The sequence below is a fragment of the Chenopodium album genome, chromosome 8 (assembly GCF_948465745.1).
Source record: "Chenopodium album chromosome 8, dcCheAlbu1.1, whole genome shotgun sequence".
In the NCBI taxonomy this organism is placed as follows: domain Eukaryota; kingdom Viridiplantae; phylum Streptophyta; class Magnoliopsida; order Caryophyllales; family Amaranthaceae; genus Chenopodium; species Chenopodium album.
Window position 1 is genome coordinate 55,581,124 of NC_137841.1, and position 18,946 is coordinate 55,600,069.

An 18,946-nucleotide genomic window follows, 5' to 3' on the forward strand; every position below is an offset into this window, starting at 1 on the left:
AAAATAGGGGAAATGACAATGTGTGAAACTGTATACTCGTTAGTCGTATAGTCGTATTCTAATGCCAAATTTGATCTTTAACATTAAAAATTAAAAAATTTTGACTTAAGAGTTACTCCGTAATTCTTATGAGTATAGAGTAGTAAGGCTATGTTTTTTAGAGCTGCTCTGTTTTACTCTGTTTTATAAAGTCCTATTATGCTTAGATTAAATATGAATTTGCTCTACTCTGCTTTGCTCTATTTTAAATAATAATTAATATTCAATAAAAATAATTAATATTGTATTGATGATAATAATTTATTATTTTAAATAATTATAATAAGTATTAATAATAAAAATAATTATAATAATTATAAATATTAATAATTAATATTTATTAATCATAATAATAATTAGTAATAATAATTATCAATAATACTAATATATATATATATAGGGGAGTTTTTTCCCGAGTTTTTAGAGAGTCATATAGGATTTAATTTTCTTAATGTGCCACATAGGATTATTAATTTTAATTGTAGCCTATAAAATAAGAGATTATTAATTTATTTTAAAATAAAATAATTCAAATGTCATGTAAGCAAGATTGTCAAATGAGATTTTTAAGTTTAAATTAATTAAATATAAAATATTTTCTTTTAATATTATGAATTTTATCTAAATATATAACAAATTTTAGCACATACATAAAAATAAATATATTTTTAAAAATTCAAGCAAACTGTGCATCCCACCGGCTTCATCTAGTACTTAATAATACAAACTATTAAGAATTAATATTAATAATATAATTAATTAATAATTTCTAATAATTATAACAATTCCTTCAAACAATAAATAATAATAATAACAATTAATTACAATTTTCTTATAAACATTTGATATTAGAATCACAATGTATAGAAACATTTAATGTGGGTATTGATTGTTAGTTCATTGAGTTGAATTTTTTTTTTTTTTTTTTTTTTTTTTTTTTTTGAGTTTTGAGTTGAATTATTTTTCAAATCTTTCCATACAATTTATGAATTAAAAAAAAGGTTGTTTTCAAGTAGTAATTTGTATATTTTTATTTTGAGGGTTAAATATATATGATTAAGATTTTAAAATTTTGTGAAATGAATATAAGTAAATGATTGTCTTTTATCTCTCTCCTATTAACATATGTTAAATATGGTACACATTTATTTATGTTTTCACTCACCTAAATCAATGGTATATGCACATTTATTTATGATTTCTGCTCGAAAGGAGGTTAGCGTTGGGTTAACTAAAGGGAACGACGGGGTTGTTCGACCAGCAAATGTGTTGCTTTATTCCTAGGATAGAGGCCTTGATGTATGTGTTGACTTAACGGGGTCTTCACCTTTGACACAATCGGGGTTGTCAAACTTCGTTCCTGGTCGTGTTGAGTCGGCGATGGCTCGGCGGGAACGGGACAAGTATGGGGCGCGTTGCAGGGCTATTGGTTATGGTTTTCTTCCTTTCTCTTTTTCTTCGTTGGGGGAATTAGAGAAGGCTGCTATTGCGTTGTTGAAGCGGGTTCAAGCGTTCGCTAAGACTCAAAATATTGGTGCTCGTGCAGTGATATGTCCATTTTATATAGTATTTTACCCCCGTCCCTTGGTCATAATTAGTAGTGTTTTTGGCTCTTTAGATCCACTTTTATTACTAATTGGTGTTTTCTAGTGTTTTCGTAGATTTGGTTGACTTTTGTAGAGATTTGCACTTTTGGAGCATTTTCCCGAGATATTATGGAGTATCTACGAGCATTGGAGGAGCACGACCAGTTTTTATAGCCCAAGGCTGGTTAGAGTCATCGAACCGATGATTAAGGGCTCAGTATTTGAATTTCCGAGGCAATTGGACCAAGCGATTTAAAGTCTCAAGGAGGATATTTGGTTTGGGCCGAAGAATCGGAGCCCAATCGAAGTCCAAAACATGCCCAAGTGCCCGGGCCCGACCAAGAGAACTCCCGCCCGAAGGCGCATTGGTCGGGCAGGGAAGAGAACACCCCTTAACAATCCAGGAGATCGTTAACTCCAATAGGTCTGGAACCATGACTGGTAGTTCGGGGATGAAGGTACAAATCCAACCTAAAAGAGATTGAACCTGCCCTAATAATAGGCCTCTACTTTATTCTTCTCATATTCATGTGCGCTTTCTGACTAACATGTAATCAATAGGATTAACCCTAAACCTGTTTATCTATGTTGGTTGAATATCAATGCACAAACAAAACTATTATTGGCGATCACTTGAATTATAATCATATTAACCCTAAACAAGATTATTAATTATCTTATTAAGCGTGATTACAAGTACCAATTCCCTTTAAACATGCATAAAAGGCGTGATCAAGCAATAACAATAAATATAATCAAGCAAGATAATAATAATCATAAATTATAAAATAATAAATATGTTAAAGCATAATAATAGCAAGATCCTAGGCATGAGACTAACAAGATTAATAACAAACCCTAGCATGTTACTAAACATTAAAAATCAAAGCTTTAATCCTAACATGATACTAACATGAATATTAGGAAAGAAAATAGGAAGCATCATAGAAATCATAATTGTCATATTTGATATTAAAGTTACCCTAAACATGATACTAGGAAGATCAAAACGCCCTAACATGACACTATAGGAATCATAATAACAACCTAGACATGACTTCTAAATCATAATATCAATTAAAATTAATTAAAGCACTTACTTGGATGCCTCGTATCTCTTTCTAATAACAAAATACACGCGTTAGTAACTTCAAGGAAAATAATAAATCAAATAATTAAATTAAATAATTGAAAGAGAGATTTGGGACCAAACCCTCAGAAATTAAACCTTTCACGTCTAGGGCGAAGACAACTTCGAACTTGGCTAGGCGTGTCTAGTGCTAATGAATGCGGAATTGTGTTTGTAAAAAGCTAGGCTTAGAAAGAGAGAGAGAATCAAGAATTTCTTGATGAGAGTTGGTGATTTAAAAAGGGGAGATATGTCCTCTATTTATAGAGAAAAAAGAGAGTCGGAGAATAAGAAAAGAATCCGAATTCAAATCGAAATAAAACTCGATGGACAACAGTTTTTGCGGATATTGTTTTTATCATATCTTTTGATCCAGAAGTCCAAATAAGGCATATAATATGTAGTTGGAAAATTCTTGAAGTCTACTTTCCAACCCAATTAGAATCAGATTAAAATATTTTGTAGATAAAAAGATATGGCCTAAATAGTAGGACGGTGTCAGTTTTGGATAGAGTTTTGTATCTCATTCATATCTTTTTCGTTATAGCTTGGAATTAATATTATAATATATCATCGGAAAGATAATTTCAAGCTCTATCCAACCATATAAAATTTGGATAAAGATTATGAGGTACGAAAATAAAATCTGACTGTCTTTGAACATCTTTAAATTCGAATAAAATTAGGATTTAAGAAAAGGAAAGTTTTTAAAAAAGGAAAGTTTTTATTTAACTCAAATTCTTTGATCTTATGTTTTCAAAAAGGAAAATTAAGATCTTTTAGAAACTTATGGAAGGTTCTAATTAATCCTAATTAGTTTAAAAATAGGATTAAACCTTTGGACCCTCCACATGATCATTGGGTCGTAGGTAAAATCCGGTTTGGGCCTAGTTTAGTATTTTGGCCATAACTTCCTCATTATTCATCGGAATTGGGCTTATAATATATTGTTGGAAAGGTATTTTCAAACCCCATCCAACTACACCATTATTGGACCCATATCATGGACCAAACTAAATTGGAATGCACGTTTTTCAAAAATAGGGTAAGAAAAGAAATATTTTCAAAAACAGAAAGAAAAGAAATTTTAATAAAAACATCCTCATCACTAGACTTTTCACACTTTCGCTTTGTTCGATAATCAAATGACATGAAATGTATTAATCACTGGGTTTGGTTTTGGGGAGACACATTTGGGTGTCTACACTCCCCCAAAAGCCCCATGACAGAGGAGAAGTGTATTAGTGTTAATGTGGTTCATGATTATTCTAACAAGCCCCAAGCTCTTGTAAAAGATCCCTTGGAGGCGGTATCTTGTGTTGCATCCTCTACAGATGAAATAGAAAAATGGCAAAAGGAAGTTTGATGCAATAGAAAGAGCCCTCTACACTGTCGGTCTTGGCTTGGAAGATGAGAAGGTGAAAATAAACAAGCAAGTTGTGGAAATTGAGCCTACAGTAAGTGTTCCGCCAGATCGAGTTGCAATTGCTCAATCTAGTGATAATTTGAAGCAACCATCGGTCGAAAAGGGGTCTCTAGTGTGTAGTATTAAGGAACCTCCAGCCCAAGTCAAGGAGGATCCACCAGATAAGGTGAATTGGCGTCCCACATGGTATGTCAGGAAGCCGCGTCGTGGTCTAAACACCACTCGACCGGGTGAGAAACCACTCGACCAAGCGTTAGGCCAAGGGTCCTAGTTTTTATACTTGGTAAGAAGGTCGTGCGGGACCTAGATAAACCAGTGCTTTGCGGGAGGCAACCCGTATTTTCTTGCTTTTTAGACTAGTTTTTTATGTGTCTATTTAATATAGTATTTTACCCCCGTCCCTTGGTCATATTTAGTAGTGTTTTTGGCTCTTTAGAGCCACTTTTAGTACTAATTGGTGTTTTCTAGTGTTTTCGTAGATTTGGTTGACTTTTACAGGGATTTGCACTTTTGGAGCATTTTCCCGAGATATTATGGAGCAATTACGAGCATTGGAGAAGCACGACCAGTTTCTGTAGCCCAGGGCCGGTTAGAGCCATCGAACCGATGATTAAGGGCTCGGTATATGTGATACCGGGGCATTTGGACCGAGTATTCAAGACCCGAAGAGGAAACTCAGATTGGCCTGAAGAATTGGAGCCCAATCGTAGTCCAAATAGTGGCCCAAGAGTGTCGCCCGGCCAAAGAGGCTGACGCCCGGAGGCGCGCCCGGCCGGGCGAGGGAAGCAAAGGCTGGCGCCCGAACTCGCGCCCGGCTGGGCGCGAGATTCAACCTTGAGAGGAAAAAGGCGCGCCCGATCGAGCGCGTGTTATTATTAGGGGTTAATTATTCGACGTTTAAGTTTGTTTTAGTTTAGGATTCTTACGGAGTATAAATACTTTTCCGTAAAACGAGTTTAGTACCTTCTTTTACTCTCTCTTAATTATTTCTTAGATTTTCTCTCTCTACTTAGCTTTTAGATTAGTTTCTCTCTCTTATACTTTGTTCTTAACTTTATTCTTAATTCCGGATTTCTTTGGTAACGACTTCTCTTTTCTTAATCTTAGTTATTTATTTTATTCCTTTGATCATGTCTTGTTTTATTGCTTTGATTAGTTTAGTTTTTATTATGTGTGAGTAGTTCTATTTCTAGGGTTTATGGGGATCCATAAATAATATGAAGGGGTAATTTGTTGTTGTTGATTATCAATGCTAGATTAATTTCCTATTGATTGATTTAATGCTCTGTGACTAGATTTGCGCAGATCTTTTATGCATGAGTTTAACAATATTGATTCGAGATTCGATAGATGAGAATTGATGTTTAGTTCTAGTTTCAATAGGCAGGTTAATTTATAAATGGTTAAGTCGAGATTCGAGAGATGAGATTTAGTACCGTTAAATTAATTGTGTGATTGTAATACGTAGCGAAAGCCCTTTATGATCTGATTAATGTATATATTGGTGATTGATTATTATGTTTTACCCTTGAATATTATTTATTGGTGAACCTATGCCCTAGGCCTTTTATTCATTGTTTTTCCTCCTACTTTTATTCTTTCCCACTTTTACTTTTCGTGGTTTAGTTTCCTTCGATCATTATATTTTGGTTACTTTATAATCTAGATTATATTAATTAATTAGGAATAGAAAGACTCGTTTCTCTGTGGATTCGACCTTACTTCCCTATCTACATTTGTTAGAGGATTTAGGAATTACTTTTGATTTGGGAATACGACTTTACCCTGTCAGTTTTTCTTTCTTTTTCTTGTGAGAGGAGAGAGTTTAATGAGTTAATTGAGTTTTTGTACAGGTTTAAGGAAAAGAGTTGGTTAAAATTTGAAGAAAAGAGGAAAAATACTCCCGTACTAAAGTTGTCTCGGGCCCGACCGGGCGAAGTACCGCCCGATCGGGCGCGAGACTAAGGGTTCGAATTCATGAATTTTCGCCTGACCGGGCGCGAGAATTGACGAAATACGGTGATTTTGATCGCCCGATCGGGCGAAAGGCGCCCGCCCGACGCGAGAGTTGAAGAAAAATTGATCGAGTTTTCGCCCGATCGAGCGCGAGAGGACCTCAAATTAGAGAATCAAATCGCCCGACCGGGCGCGACACCAGCTCCCCCGTGTTTTCTTCTTCTTCCTTCCTTCTTTTCTCATTTCTTTTCTCTCTTTCCTCCATTCTTTCTCTCACTAAAACTCCATTTTCTCTAACTCTTCTCTAAGATTTCCTCTCCATCTCTTACCCAAATCCAATAATTCTTACATCACTACAACAAATTGACCTTTGTGCCACGAGTAAAATCGTGGCACAAGTTTGAAATTTCCGTGGCTATGTAATTTAGCCACAGGAATTCTGAAATTTACTCCCGTAGCACAAGAGGCCGTGGCTAGGAATTTGCCACGGAAAAATGGATGTCGTGGCAAATTTCAATTTTTATGCCACGAATATACACGTGGCAAACAAGTTCACTTGCCACAAATATTATCGTGGCTAACAAATTGTCTGCCACGAATTCTACCGTGGCTAATAAACATTGCCACAAATATTAATGTGGCTAATAAGCTTGTTTGTCACATATAATACCGTGGCTAATAAACTCTGTTATTATACATATTACCGTGGCTAATAACACTAGTTGAAAATTTGGAATTAGGCACCCGTTCAAAATCGGTGCTCTTTTTCAATAAAGGCAACAATTCAGAGGCAAAACCGGTGCCTGAAGTGAAGTAAAGGGTACCCGTTTTGCATTTTACGCCAAAAAATAAAATAAGTTTTGCATTTTTTCCATTAAATTAATACAAAGACTTGCACATATAAAAACTCAGATATTTCCATTAATAAATAGCTATAATGTTTTACACTTTAATAAACATACAAGAAAAATAAAATTACAATGGAAGCATAACCACAATAGCAGGGGCATAGCAACATCAGCATCAGGACTCAGGAGGATACATCAGCAGGAGCAGAGCAAAATGAGCATCAAGAGCAGACATCAGCAAAAGCAGAACCAAAACATCGTGCAGCAACAACAACAACAACAACAGCAGCAGCAGCAAAGTGCAACACCAGCCACGAGCAACTACAGCCACACATACATTCACTATAACAGCCACACAAACCAGATTAATATTTACAGCAGCACATACATCCACTAAAACAACCAAACAAACAACTGATTTGAGCCATGTAACACATCAGAATCGCAGGGTTCGAGTCAGCAACAGAGGATGTATTAGAGTAGTTGCATTTCAAAAAAAAAAAATTCAGAAAAATGATCTAACACAACCACAAAATATGTAAATGGGAAAGCTAATAGTCAACATCTTTAATGTATATCCCTGCAGTGCACTATGAACGTAGGAGCAATATGATAACTCTCATCATAAGTGTACTTACTGAAAAAAAAATGCTTAGTCAATTTAGTTAGCCTTATTACCAATAAATAAGTTCTACCAAAACTATTTTGCTAGAACAAGGTAACTGTCATACATGGATTTCAAAAAAATGTCACAAAATACCCCACACAAAGGTACATTTTAACTTAGTCCATTACAATTGGATCACTAGTTCGCATTTATTATATTTGGTACATAGTTAGGCCTCATCAGAATTTTCAGCATGAATCTGTATCAAACTTCAACCATCTCAGGGAATTTTACAAACAACAGTATTCAAGCACTAGGAATATCAGGTCAATCCATACACATGTGCTGAATGAATGTCACATCAGCCCCTGCCTATTTTAGCACAAAAGGCTTACATGATTACATTCTTGCCTCACTTTCTGATTGCAAACCAAAATTTTCCCTCTGTGACAATTTATCTATTTTTTCATCTACTTTTTAATCACTGCAAATTTAGCATTATATTAAATATTCAAAGCTTGGATAGTAAAGAAAACATCAATACAAATACACCAATTTAATATCATAGTTTTATAGCAACAAAATCAAGTTCCTTATCTTATTAGTTTACTCATAAGTTCACATCTTCACTCAATTAACTTGTTCCTCATCAAACAATTTCATTAAAAAGATTCGGTTTACTATAAGCTGGAATCATCAATCTCGCTACTTAGCTTATCTTGCATTGGCAAGGATAATGGTGACTGTCAATTATTCACCCTTTACCAACAATTTATTATGTTTTAGAACACATTATAATCAAACTAAGGTTACAAGGCATCAATTTCTACCATCAACAACCACTTATATCAGTATATCACAAATGACCAGAATTTAAATTCAAAATGCAGATATACATAACAAACATCCATTAAGATAATTTGTTTAAATTAACAAAAATCACCAAATTAAAAAAAACTCTTGAAATTTGTATACATTCATCAAGAAGGTACGAATTGAGCAAGTACCTTAAAAAAACCAATAAAAGGAAGGAAAAAAAAAGGGGGATTTTAAATCACGAACAGTGGAGCTTCATTGAAAGCAAATAAGCAAATCAATTTAAATCAAATCAAATTAAAAACCCTAACCTCAAATTTCTGAATTTTGGTTCGAAATTGATTTGAATTTGTTGTTCCTTGAATCAATGCACCAAAATTGCCTCAAAATTAGGTCTGGTATTTTTCTATTTTGCTCGAATTAAGGATAGATGTTTTCGATCTTGAGGAAATTTGATTTGACTTCTACCTTATTAATCGAATTGAATCCAGGAGTTGCAGACAACGGTTGAGGATGATGGGTCGAAAGCCGTGAAACGGGCAACGCCGTGGAGGTGAGGAACCACATGAGGGAATGGTTCATTTTGTCCCTAAAAATCACCGACACGACCACCACCATCAGTCCATCGCCCTAAAAACGAGAAAGATTGACTGATTGTGAAGCTAAGAAAGACTATAAAGATGGAGTCATGAAAAAAAAACTTGAAAATTGTGAGAGGAGAGAGATGAAGCATTTCTGGGTATGGGTTTAGAATGAATTTTGAGAGCAGAGAAGAAGGAATTGGAAAATTAATCAAAGCACAGGTTAAATGAAAACCGCTAACTTTGAGTTTTTCACATTTTTGATAATCGGTGTTTTTATTTAGGTTCCTTTTATTTATGCCTTAATCCGATTTTTATTTTATTACTACCATGTTTTAACACCAATTTGATATAAATCGGGCCTAAAAAATCTAAATTTTATTGGGAAATTCTACAATATAACTCGCTACTTTTACAAATTCTACGTTGTGCTCTTATTTTTTGAAACTTTTATATAGTAACCCGCAAGTTTATTTAATAACTATATAGTAACTTTGTCGTTATCCCACCGTCAGAAAATTCCGTTAGTGGGGCCCACTTTTCAATTTTTAATATTTTTTTATTGATTTTTGCGAGTTGTAACATGTTCCGTTAAAGGTTTCGGGGGGCTATTTTGTTCTAGAGGGACCAAATTGAGATTAGATTTGTCAATAAACAAACTTATATACCTCGCTTTACATATTAAAATGTAAATACGCAAATCAAGAAATTTCTTAATACGCAAATCGAGGTAATTATGTTTCATATTTGCCAAATCTGAGCTCGATTTGGACACTTTAGGGCCAAAATAACCCCAAAAAACTAGTGCATTTCTCTGCCTAATTGCTTTTTCTACTAGTGTAATTCTATACCAACAAAAATTGGTTTAGTAACTATAAACAATAGTTCAGGAGAATCCTAAATTGAGCGTACTTAGAATAAAATTGAGGATATTTATAAAGAAAATTAAGTGTGTATTGGAAATAGATCATATATACAACTATAATTTATTTGACGCTAGTGTAAAGTTTGTCACGGGAAAAACAACTACTACTCGTGGCCCAAATGTAAAGTTTGCCATGGGAAAAACACTACTCGTGGCACAAGTATGATATTTGCCACGGAAAATAAATACCCGTGGCATAAATTATTCTTCTTATTTAGGTGTTGTATCATATTTCAATTTTCCCGTGGCTAGATGATATTATGCCACGAATTTGGAATTCCCGTGGCATAATTCGTGGCACAAGTGATGATTTGTTGTAGTGCATATTTCTAACCCTCTCTTCATCCTCTACACATCCATACCAAATCTACCCAATTTCAATCATATAATTTTTCATACCCATTTCTAATTATGGCATCAAAGAGGTCGCGATCGATTCTTGGGAGGGTTCTAGTTCAAGGGAGCAATACGATCCGGATTTGCAACTTCTGCAGTGGTCGTCCATCCGAATTGCTACACAGGAGCAAAAAGAACGACTTGAACATCTCTACGGGCGTGAGGTAATTCCTTCACAGTGGTTGCACCGCCCTACTCTCGAATCTTATGGTTTATATGATTATGTCAAATGTTTTTTGAACGATATAGGAATGAGAAAATTTGTTGACATGCATTATCCTAGCATGGTATTTATACTGACTATTCTACCTTCCATGGGTACGACCAGGACATTCCTTTTGGGCGACCGTGGGGGGGGGGGAGTTTTCACGCTAACTATTTTGGTGGTAGCTCTTTCGGTGCAGGTGGCAGCGGAGGAGGAGGATTCGCCTCAATGGATGAGGATGATGAGGATTAGCCAGCTGGGCTAGTTCCCAAGCCAATGAGGACATTGTCTGATTCTGGCTTGAGGGAGATTTTGGATTTGATATCTTTCTTTTTCTCTTTTCTTTTGTTTTTGGTGTGTTTTTTTAGATTAGATTTATTGCTTTCTAGGTTATTTTTATTGCTTTCTTCTATAAAAAAACGAAAAAAATTAAAAAATCAAAAAAATCCAAAAATACGTTCCAATGAATTGTAAATCATGCTTCCCTGTGCCCCATACTTGGAAAATATTGTTTTGATTCGTGGTATATGATGATAAGCATTGTGGATTTGTTGATCATGATTTGAAGTTTGATGCTTAGATGTCCTAGCATGCGTCAATTTTGTCCAACTGCTTGTGAATATAGTGCTTGACTAGTTGATTTGGTTAGGAATTGTGTGATAGTTCCTGGTATGTCAATGAATTTGAGTATTGGTTTGCAACTATAAGTAATGTTTGTATGGCTCAATATTATGCACATTGTGGAGGACGAAGGCATTTGTTCTTTTAGGTAGCCTTCAGATGATTTTAGATACATTTGTTCCCTTCTTGCTACCCATGTTGTTGCCTTGACTTTTTGTTGTTTATTAGCCACATTACAACCCTATTTTGCCCCATTGGTTACTAGTCCCAAGCTTGGCTTGGGGGAGCTATTAGTAAGTGAGGTGAGGGAGTTTGTAGTGTGCTTATTATTTGCACAATTTGGGTGGATTTTGAGAAGTTATTATATTCTTGATCATAGTTTATTTTTGATGAATTTAAAAGTTGAATTTTCTTGAAAAATAAAGTATGATGATATGGAAAAAAAAAAGAAGTTCAAGAAAAAAAAAAGTGAACTTCAATGAAAAATAGTTCAAGTGTTCTAAGTGAAGGTTGATCAAAAGAAAGAAAGAAAAAAATTAAGTTTCAATGAAATAAATCAAGTTTGAAGAGTTAAAGTTTGTTATTCGCTCAAGTGTTACATTATTATATCTTTATGAGTGAAATTTGTAAGTGTTAGGATTGTTGTTTATGTTTGGAGTTGTATTTGGTGAACTTTTGTTGGAGTTGAGTATGTTGGAGATGATTGGTCATCATTTATTTTTGACCTTAGTTTTATTAGGATTTTCTCCCTTAAGCATTGCTTTTCTCTCACATTTTCCCAAATATTTCCTACCCTTTACCCTAGCCTCACATTACAAGCTTTAAAGACCTTCCGACCTTTGTGCATAGAGTTGTATGGATGTGAAAGTGTTGTTTATCAATGCAAGTTATGATTTGACATATTTCGAGTCGACTCGTAGGTTGAGTGCTTGTCTTTTTAAACACACGAGAGTGTGAGTAGGGAGGGATTGTTCACGTAAAGGGGTTGGGATGGAGAGCGATCGAGTACATCTTTTACTCGCCACATAAATGAGAGTTAAGTGTGTGAGCACTAGTCTTGAATTCTATATGCTCTTGTGGTTTGCTCTATTTGACAATTATTAGGGAGGAAGAGTAATTGGATGGATGAGATTGGTTGATGTTGAAGCATGTTTATTAGATTTTCCTTGAATTGTTTGTGCTTGATTTTTAATTTTTGGGGTGAGGCATATGTTAATTTATTCATTGATGAGATCTTTGCTTAGGGACAAGCAAAGGTTTGGCTTGGGGGAGTTTGATATGTCCATTTTATATAGTATTTTACCCCCGTCCCTTGGTCATAATTAGTAGTTTTTTGGCTCTTTAGAGCCATTTTTATTACTAATTGGTGTTTTCTAGTGTTTTCGTAGATTTGGTTGACTTTTGTAGGGATTTGCACTTTTGGAGCATTTTCCCGAGATATTATGGAGTATCTACGAGCATTGGAGGACCACGACTAGTTTTTATAGCCCAAGGCCGGTTAGAGTCGTAGAACCGGTGATTAAGGGCTCAATATTTTAATTTCCGAGGCAATTGGACCAAGCGATTTAAAGCCTCAAGGAGAATATTTGGTTTGGGCCGAAGAATCGGAGCCCAATTGAAGTCCAAAACGTGCCCAAGTGCCCGGGCCCGACCAAGAGAACTCCTGCCCGAAGGCGCGCCAGGTCGGGCGGGAAAGAGTATATTCGCGCCCGTCCGGGCGCGAGAGAAGCTCCTACTAAAGAAAAGGCGGGCTCGATCGGGCGCGACATTTTTAGAGCTAATTCTAGCGATTCATTTTAGTTTTAATTAGGAGTATTTGTTTTAGATATAAATACGATTTTAATGCTTTTGCTTAGTACTTCTTCTCTTAGACTTTCTCTCTCTACTTAGCTTTTAGATTAAATTCTCTCTCTACAACTTTGTTCTTAATTTAACTCCTTAATTCTGATACTTTGTGTAGACACCCATTTGTGTCTCCCCAAAACCAAACCCAGTGATGAGTACCTTTCACATCGAATCATAATCGAATGAAGTGAAAGTGTGGAAAGTTTAGTGTTGCGGAAAGTTTTATTTCTTTCCTCTTCTCTCTGTTTTTGGAAATCTATTTTAAGAAAACAGCCAATCCAGTTTGGTTGGTCCATGATATGGGTCCAATAATAGTGTAGTTGGATGGGGCTTGAAAAGAGTTTTCTAACGATATATTATAAGCCCAATTCCGATGAATATTGTGGAAGTTATGGCCACATTACTGAACTGGGCCTGGTTTGAGCCTTATATGCGGCCCAATGATCTAGAGGAGGGCCTAATATGGATTTATCATTCTTAATGCAATATATGGATTTATCATTCTTAATGCAATTAGGAATGGTTTTAGTCTTCTAGATTCTTCTAGAAGGTTCTTTTCATTCCTAATTCAATTAGCATTGATAAATTGACTTTTGTTGACTTTTTAGAGTTTTAATCAGAATCAAAGAACGTTTTTTGAGGAAAATACGATTTTATCCTCCTATATGGCAATTTCTATCTGATTTTAAGAAAACGCGTGAATTTCTGAGTCAGCGCCAAACGCCAGCTGTAGCGTCTGGCGCTAGCCTTAGCGTCTGACGCTAAGGTCAGCGTTTGGTGCTAATCTGGTTTTTTTACGCCAGAACTCTGTTTTTGATATTTTATCTTTTTGGCTGATTTTCTCTATAAATAGTTTCCTAAAAACTTCGTTTTCATTCACCAACTCTCATCAAGATTTTCTTGATTACTCTCTCTCTCTCTTTTCTAAACTAGCCTTCTCTCAAATATAAAAATTCCGCACTCATTAGATTTAGATACACCTAGCCATATTCGAAGTTGCCTTCGCCCTAGATGTGAAAGGTTTAATTTCTGAGGGTTTGGTCCTTAATCTCTATTTCAATTATTTAATTTGATTGTTTGTTTATTATTTTCCTTGAAGTTACTAATGTGTGTATTTTGTTATTAGAAAAAGGTACGAGGCCTCCAAGTAAGTACTTTAATGGTTTTTATTGATGTTATTATGTAGAAATCATGCTTAGGTTGTTATTTTGATTCCTAGTATCATGTCTAGGGTAAATTTAATACTAAGTATGATTGTTATGATGCCTTTTATGTTCTTCCTAATATTTATTCATGTTAGTATCATGTTAGGGTTAAAGCTTTGATTTTTATTGCTTAGTGACATGCTAGGGTTTGTTATTAATCTTGTTAGTATCATGCCTAGGATCTTGCTTTAATATGATTATTTTAATTATAATTTATTGATGATTATTATTATGTTGCTTGATGATATTTATTGTTATTGCTTGATCACACCTTTTATGCATGTTTAAAGGGAATTTGTATTTGTAATCACGCTTAATAAGATAATTAATAATCTTGTTTAGGGTTAATTTGATTATAATTCAAGTGATCGCCAATAATAGATTTATTTGTGCATTAAATTCAACCAACATAGATAAACAGGTTTAGGGTAAACCTATTGATTGCATGTTAGTCAGAAAGCGCACATGAATACGATCAGAATAAAGTAGAGGCATATTATTAGGGCAGGTTCAATCTCTTTTAGGTTGGATTTGTACCTTCATCTCCGAACCCTATTTGGTTCAAGACCTTATTGGAGTTGACGATCTCCTGGATCGTTAAGGGGTTTAACCTTCACCTCGTGAATGGTTTACAAGTTCCTAAAACTTGTTGGCGACTCTTTTGCTCTATCTTCTTTCCATTTGGACGCTACCGTACTTTAGTGTATGATCACAGTGGGGTTCAAGCTAGGGGATTAACGCTTGAAATATTCCCTACAGTTTTTGGCGACTCCACTGGGGAAGATTTCTATTTTAATTCCTGAAATTTATTTCGGCAATGATTTAGAATGAGTGGATGAGACTCGAAAAGTTCTAAGTATTTCATGTGCGTAATTTTGATTAACATAATTGTCATATGCATAAAAAATATCTCATTGGAAAGACCATCCGTAATGATTTATAACATAGGATTTTTACACGTAGGAATTTTGAGAAATATCTTTCACAACTAGGATCGAAATAACACTTCACGAAACTGAAAAATTTTATCGAGCACAGAAAGCTGCTGAGGCATGTAGGAATTAGCGTCAGCGAACAGAAGTTAGCGCCAACATTTTGACTTTAGCGCCAGACGACAGCTCTGTCGCCAGGCGCTAAAGCCAAAAGTTGGCGCCAATCTCTTTTTGCTGGCGCCAAATTCTTCCAATATCGAGCCAGAAATATGCGTTCTAATTTGTTTTTAGCATTGTTCGCTCGATCCTACTTCCTGATTGAGTTTGTCTCACTTTTCTGAAACCCATATGTGTTCTACATATGGACATAACCCTATGAGAATTCATGCTCCATTTACCTGATTGAACGCTCTGTGCAACAAAGGGTACATCTGAGAATGTTGAATTCACCAAACCATGGAAGCGAGTTTTTTCCTAACTCGCGGTGTCCCATCCACTCGCGCCAACCCTTCACAGTTAGGCTTCCGCGCGGTGCATCCGGACAATTAACCATGGACCCTCTTTGACTAACCCATATCCCGAACTTTAGAGAACTAGAGCCATGGTTAGGTTGCAAACTTATTGCATCATGTTGTGACTACTTGACTACTTGTGCATCTCTTACTTGTGCATACTTATTATGTGACTAAGCTAACCGTTTGGTTTGACTTATGCTTGTAAATAAGTCGTAATAAACTAATTAATGACTTAAAGAACTTTGCCTAATTAATTAATTAATTAATTTGAGTAAATAAAGTCTAATATTTTAACCAGAATTGACCTAGTACGACTTTAGGCATACCCCTATTGATTAATAACACTGAAAACAGTCTCAGATTGAAGCTCCAACAATGGCGCCAAAATCTGAACTGTAGCGCCACTCTGTGGAGTGTGGCGCCTAGCGACAGCTCTGTCGTCTGGCGCTACACTACAAAGAGAGGCGCCAGTCCTGTCGTTGTGACGACAGTTCGGATTATTGATCGAGTCATCACCTAGTGTCTAATTAACCAGTTTGCTAATTAATTTGGTTAAATTTCGCTGTCAATAATACCTTGTTAAGTCATTAATTAAGTCTAGGTACTAAGTCCCATGGTTTTACACAAGAGTCCAAACATGTCACTTACACTCAACGCACACACCAATACACACAATTTAACCATGTCTAAGAGAGTCTTGTATGCGCGTTTTTTCCGTCATTTTTTTTAGGGGGGTAAGTCGGATATTAATCCTCAAATTTAAAAACTATACTTAGTTCCCTAAAAATATATAAATTATTTTGCCAAAAATATGCACCCATTTTTTCATTTTCCCTCTTTAAAAACCGTAAAGTCAAGTCAATTTGAGTCAAGTAATTAAAACGCAAAATGGTTTAAATTACAGCGCATGGTCAAGAAAGGAAGGACGGTTAATCAAAGACAACCTTTTCGTGCAAGTCCAACTTTTCGACAAACCCATAGCTCGTAAGAGGAAAGATAGGGCAGTAATGTGAACACAAGAAAAAGTCAATGAGCTTAGGAACCAACTGGTTACCGTGACTGAGGCACTAAAGCTCCTAACACTTAAGATCGATGATCCCGTGAAGCAACAACAGATGGACCTCATGCAAGAGAGTCTAAGAAAGCTATCTAGCAACTACAAGTTTCAAGGAATTAGTTCACAAGGGGTCTCGGTGGACAAAGATCTTCTTCCGCAGAAGTTCAATGCCAACGACATCCCGAAATTCAAAGCAACCGATAACCCTTATTTTCATTTAAGAGCCTTCGAGACGATAATGTGTATTAAGGGTATCGATAAGAAGGTTTTCCCCTCTCTGTTCTCACTATCTCTTGAGACCGTTTGCCAACAATGGTTCTTTCTCTCGAGAAAGAAAAGACCTCCACCTGGGAGTCCATAGCAAACGCTTTAGTTGATAGATACAAGTGCAACATTCAAGCTGAGACTGACCATAGGGAGCTTGAAATCCTCAAGCAGAAGGAGAACGAAGGCTTCACCTCTTTCTTTAACAAATGGAGAGAAACCTCAGCTAAGATGATCGAGGTGCCTAGTGAAAAAGAGTCTGTAAGGTTATTCATCAAAAACCTTCAAGAAAAATACTCCAAGCATCTCAAGTATCAAAACAATCTCCATACCTTCAAGGCCGTCTACGACATTGGAATCAATATTGAAGACGACCTGGCTAAGTTAAAAGCTGCCAACAATAACTCCAACAGTGGCTGGAAAGGAAAGAAGAACGACAATCCTTCTTCTTCCAAAACCACCCACTCAAACAACGTTAGCACCTTTAACCTAGGTGAAGTCCTTGATATGAATAATCAAGGACAAAAGAAACCATTTAGGAGGAACTTTACTCCTATTGGCATGAGTTATGACACCGCATTTGATCGATTAAATGCAAAAGGTCTTATAACTCCTATTGGACCATTTGGGGACCCACCAGTCGAAAAGAGGTTTGCTAACTGGAACCCCAATGCACACTGTAAGTATCACCAAGGTAGGGGCCATCTCACCGATTGGAAGCTTAAGGAAGCTATCCAAGACTTAATCGACAACAACAAGCTGCCATTGCCCCCTGCCAGTAAGAAGCCAAGTATTGATAATGCACCTCTCGCTCATGCCTTGGCTATCTCTGATGAGGAAAACGAGGTTGACCCCTCGTCTCTCATTAAACCTGTCAAAGAAATCCATGCCATCGAAGAAGAGGAGGAGATCTTTTTCGACGCCATGGATAGCCTTCCAGAACCGGCAAGTAAAGAAGACATACAATCGCTCACACTGTCTATGATGGAAGGATCGCATTTGCTACGTGAAACTCTCAAGGCTATAAAGGAACTTCAAAAGAAATATGACAAGGTTCCACTCCCGAAAGACGAACCTAAGAGAGAATTCACACCCATGGGAACGACTTATGAGGCAAAGCGTTTTCCTTTACAAGTCACCGAAAAGCCCAAGAAGAGTAATAGACTCTACACTCCAATTGGGATCCCATATATACAAATGTTCGAAATGCTCTCCGAGAGTGGCGAGATCAAACCTCTCGAACCGAGACCATTCGAATCATTGAAAAGGACATATAGATATTACTGTCAGTATCATCAATCAGGGGGTCACACTATCGAAAACTGTTTTAAATTTAAGGATTTAATTTAGAAAATGATTGATGAAAAGAAACTAGTCCAAGTTCCACAAGAAGAGGATGCAAGTATTAATGGAGTTTGGGACAGTGATGAAGAAGACGTCTACTTAAAAGACATAGTAGGATCTCCACCTTCTGTATCATACGCCATGGACGACTTTTGGGCTGAAGAAGACTCATCGATAGACGTCCTCACAAGATTCGGGAGAATGCAACCTCCCGTTTCAACACAACCCATGCCAACCACACAACAACTTCCCATACCTATCATTGAAGACAATGATATCGTCAAGCAGTTTAAGAAAACAAAGGTTGAAATGAATGTATGGAAACTTCTGGAGACATCCCGAGAACATAGGTTGGCTGTAATGAATGCCTTGGACAAAATAGGGATAGATTTTGACACCACTCTTGAGGGGTTGGCTAACTTCCTCATGAGTGATCTTCCTAGTCAAATTAATTTGATCACCTTTTCTGACAAGGATTTACCTCTAGGAGGTGACAAACATTACAAGGCATTAAACCTCACGGTAGTTTGCAAGAGAATGAATGTCCCTATGAATCTTGTAGACAATGGATCGGCCATCAACGTCTGTCCACTTAGAACTGCGAGGATGCTAGGCATAGGGGATGAAGATTTAACTCCGTCTACACAAG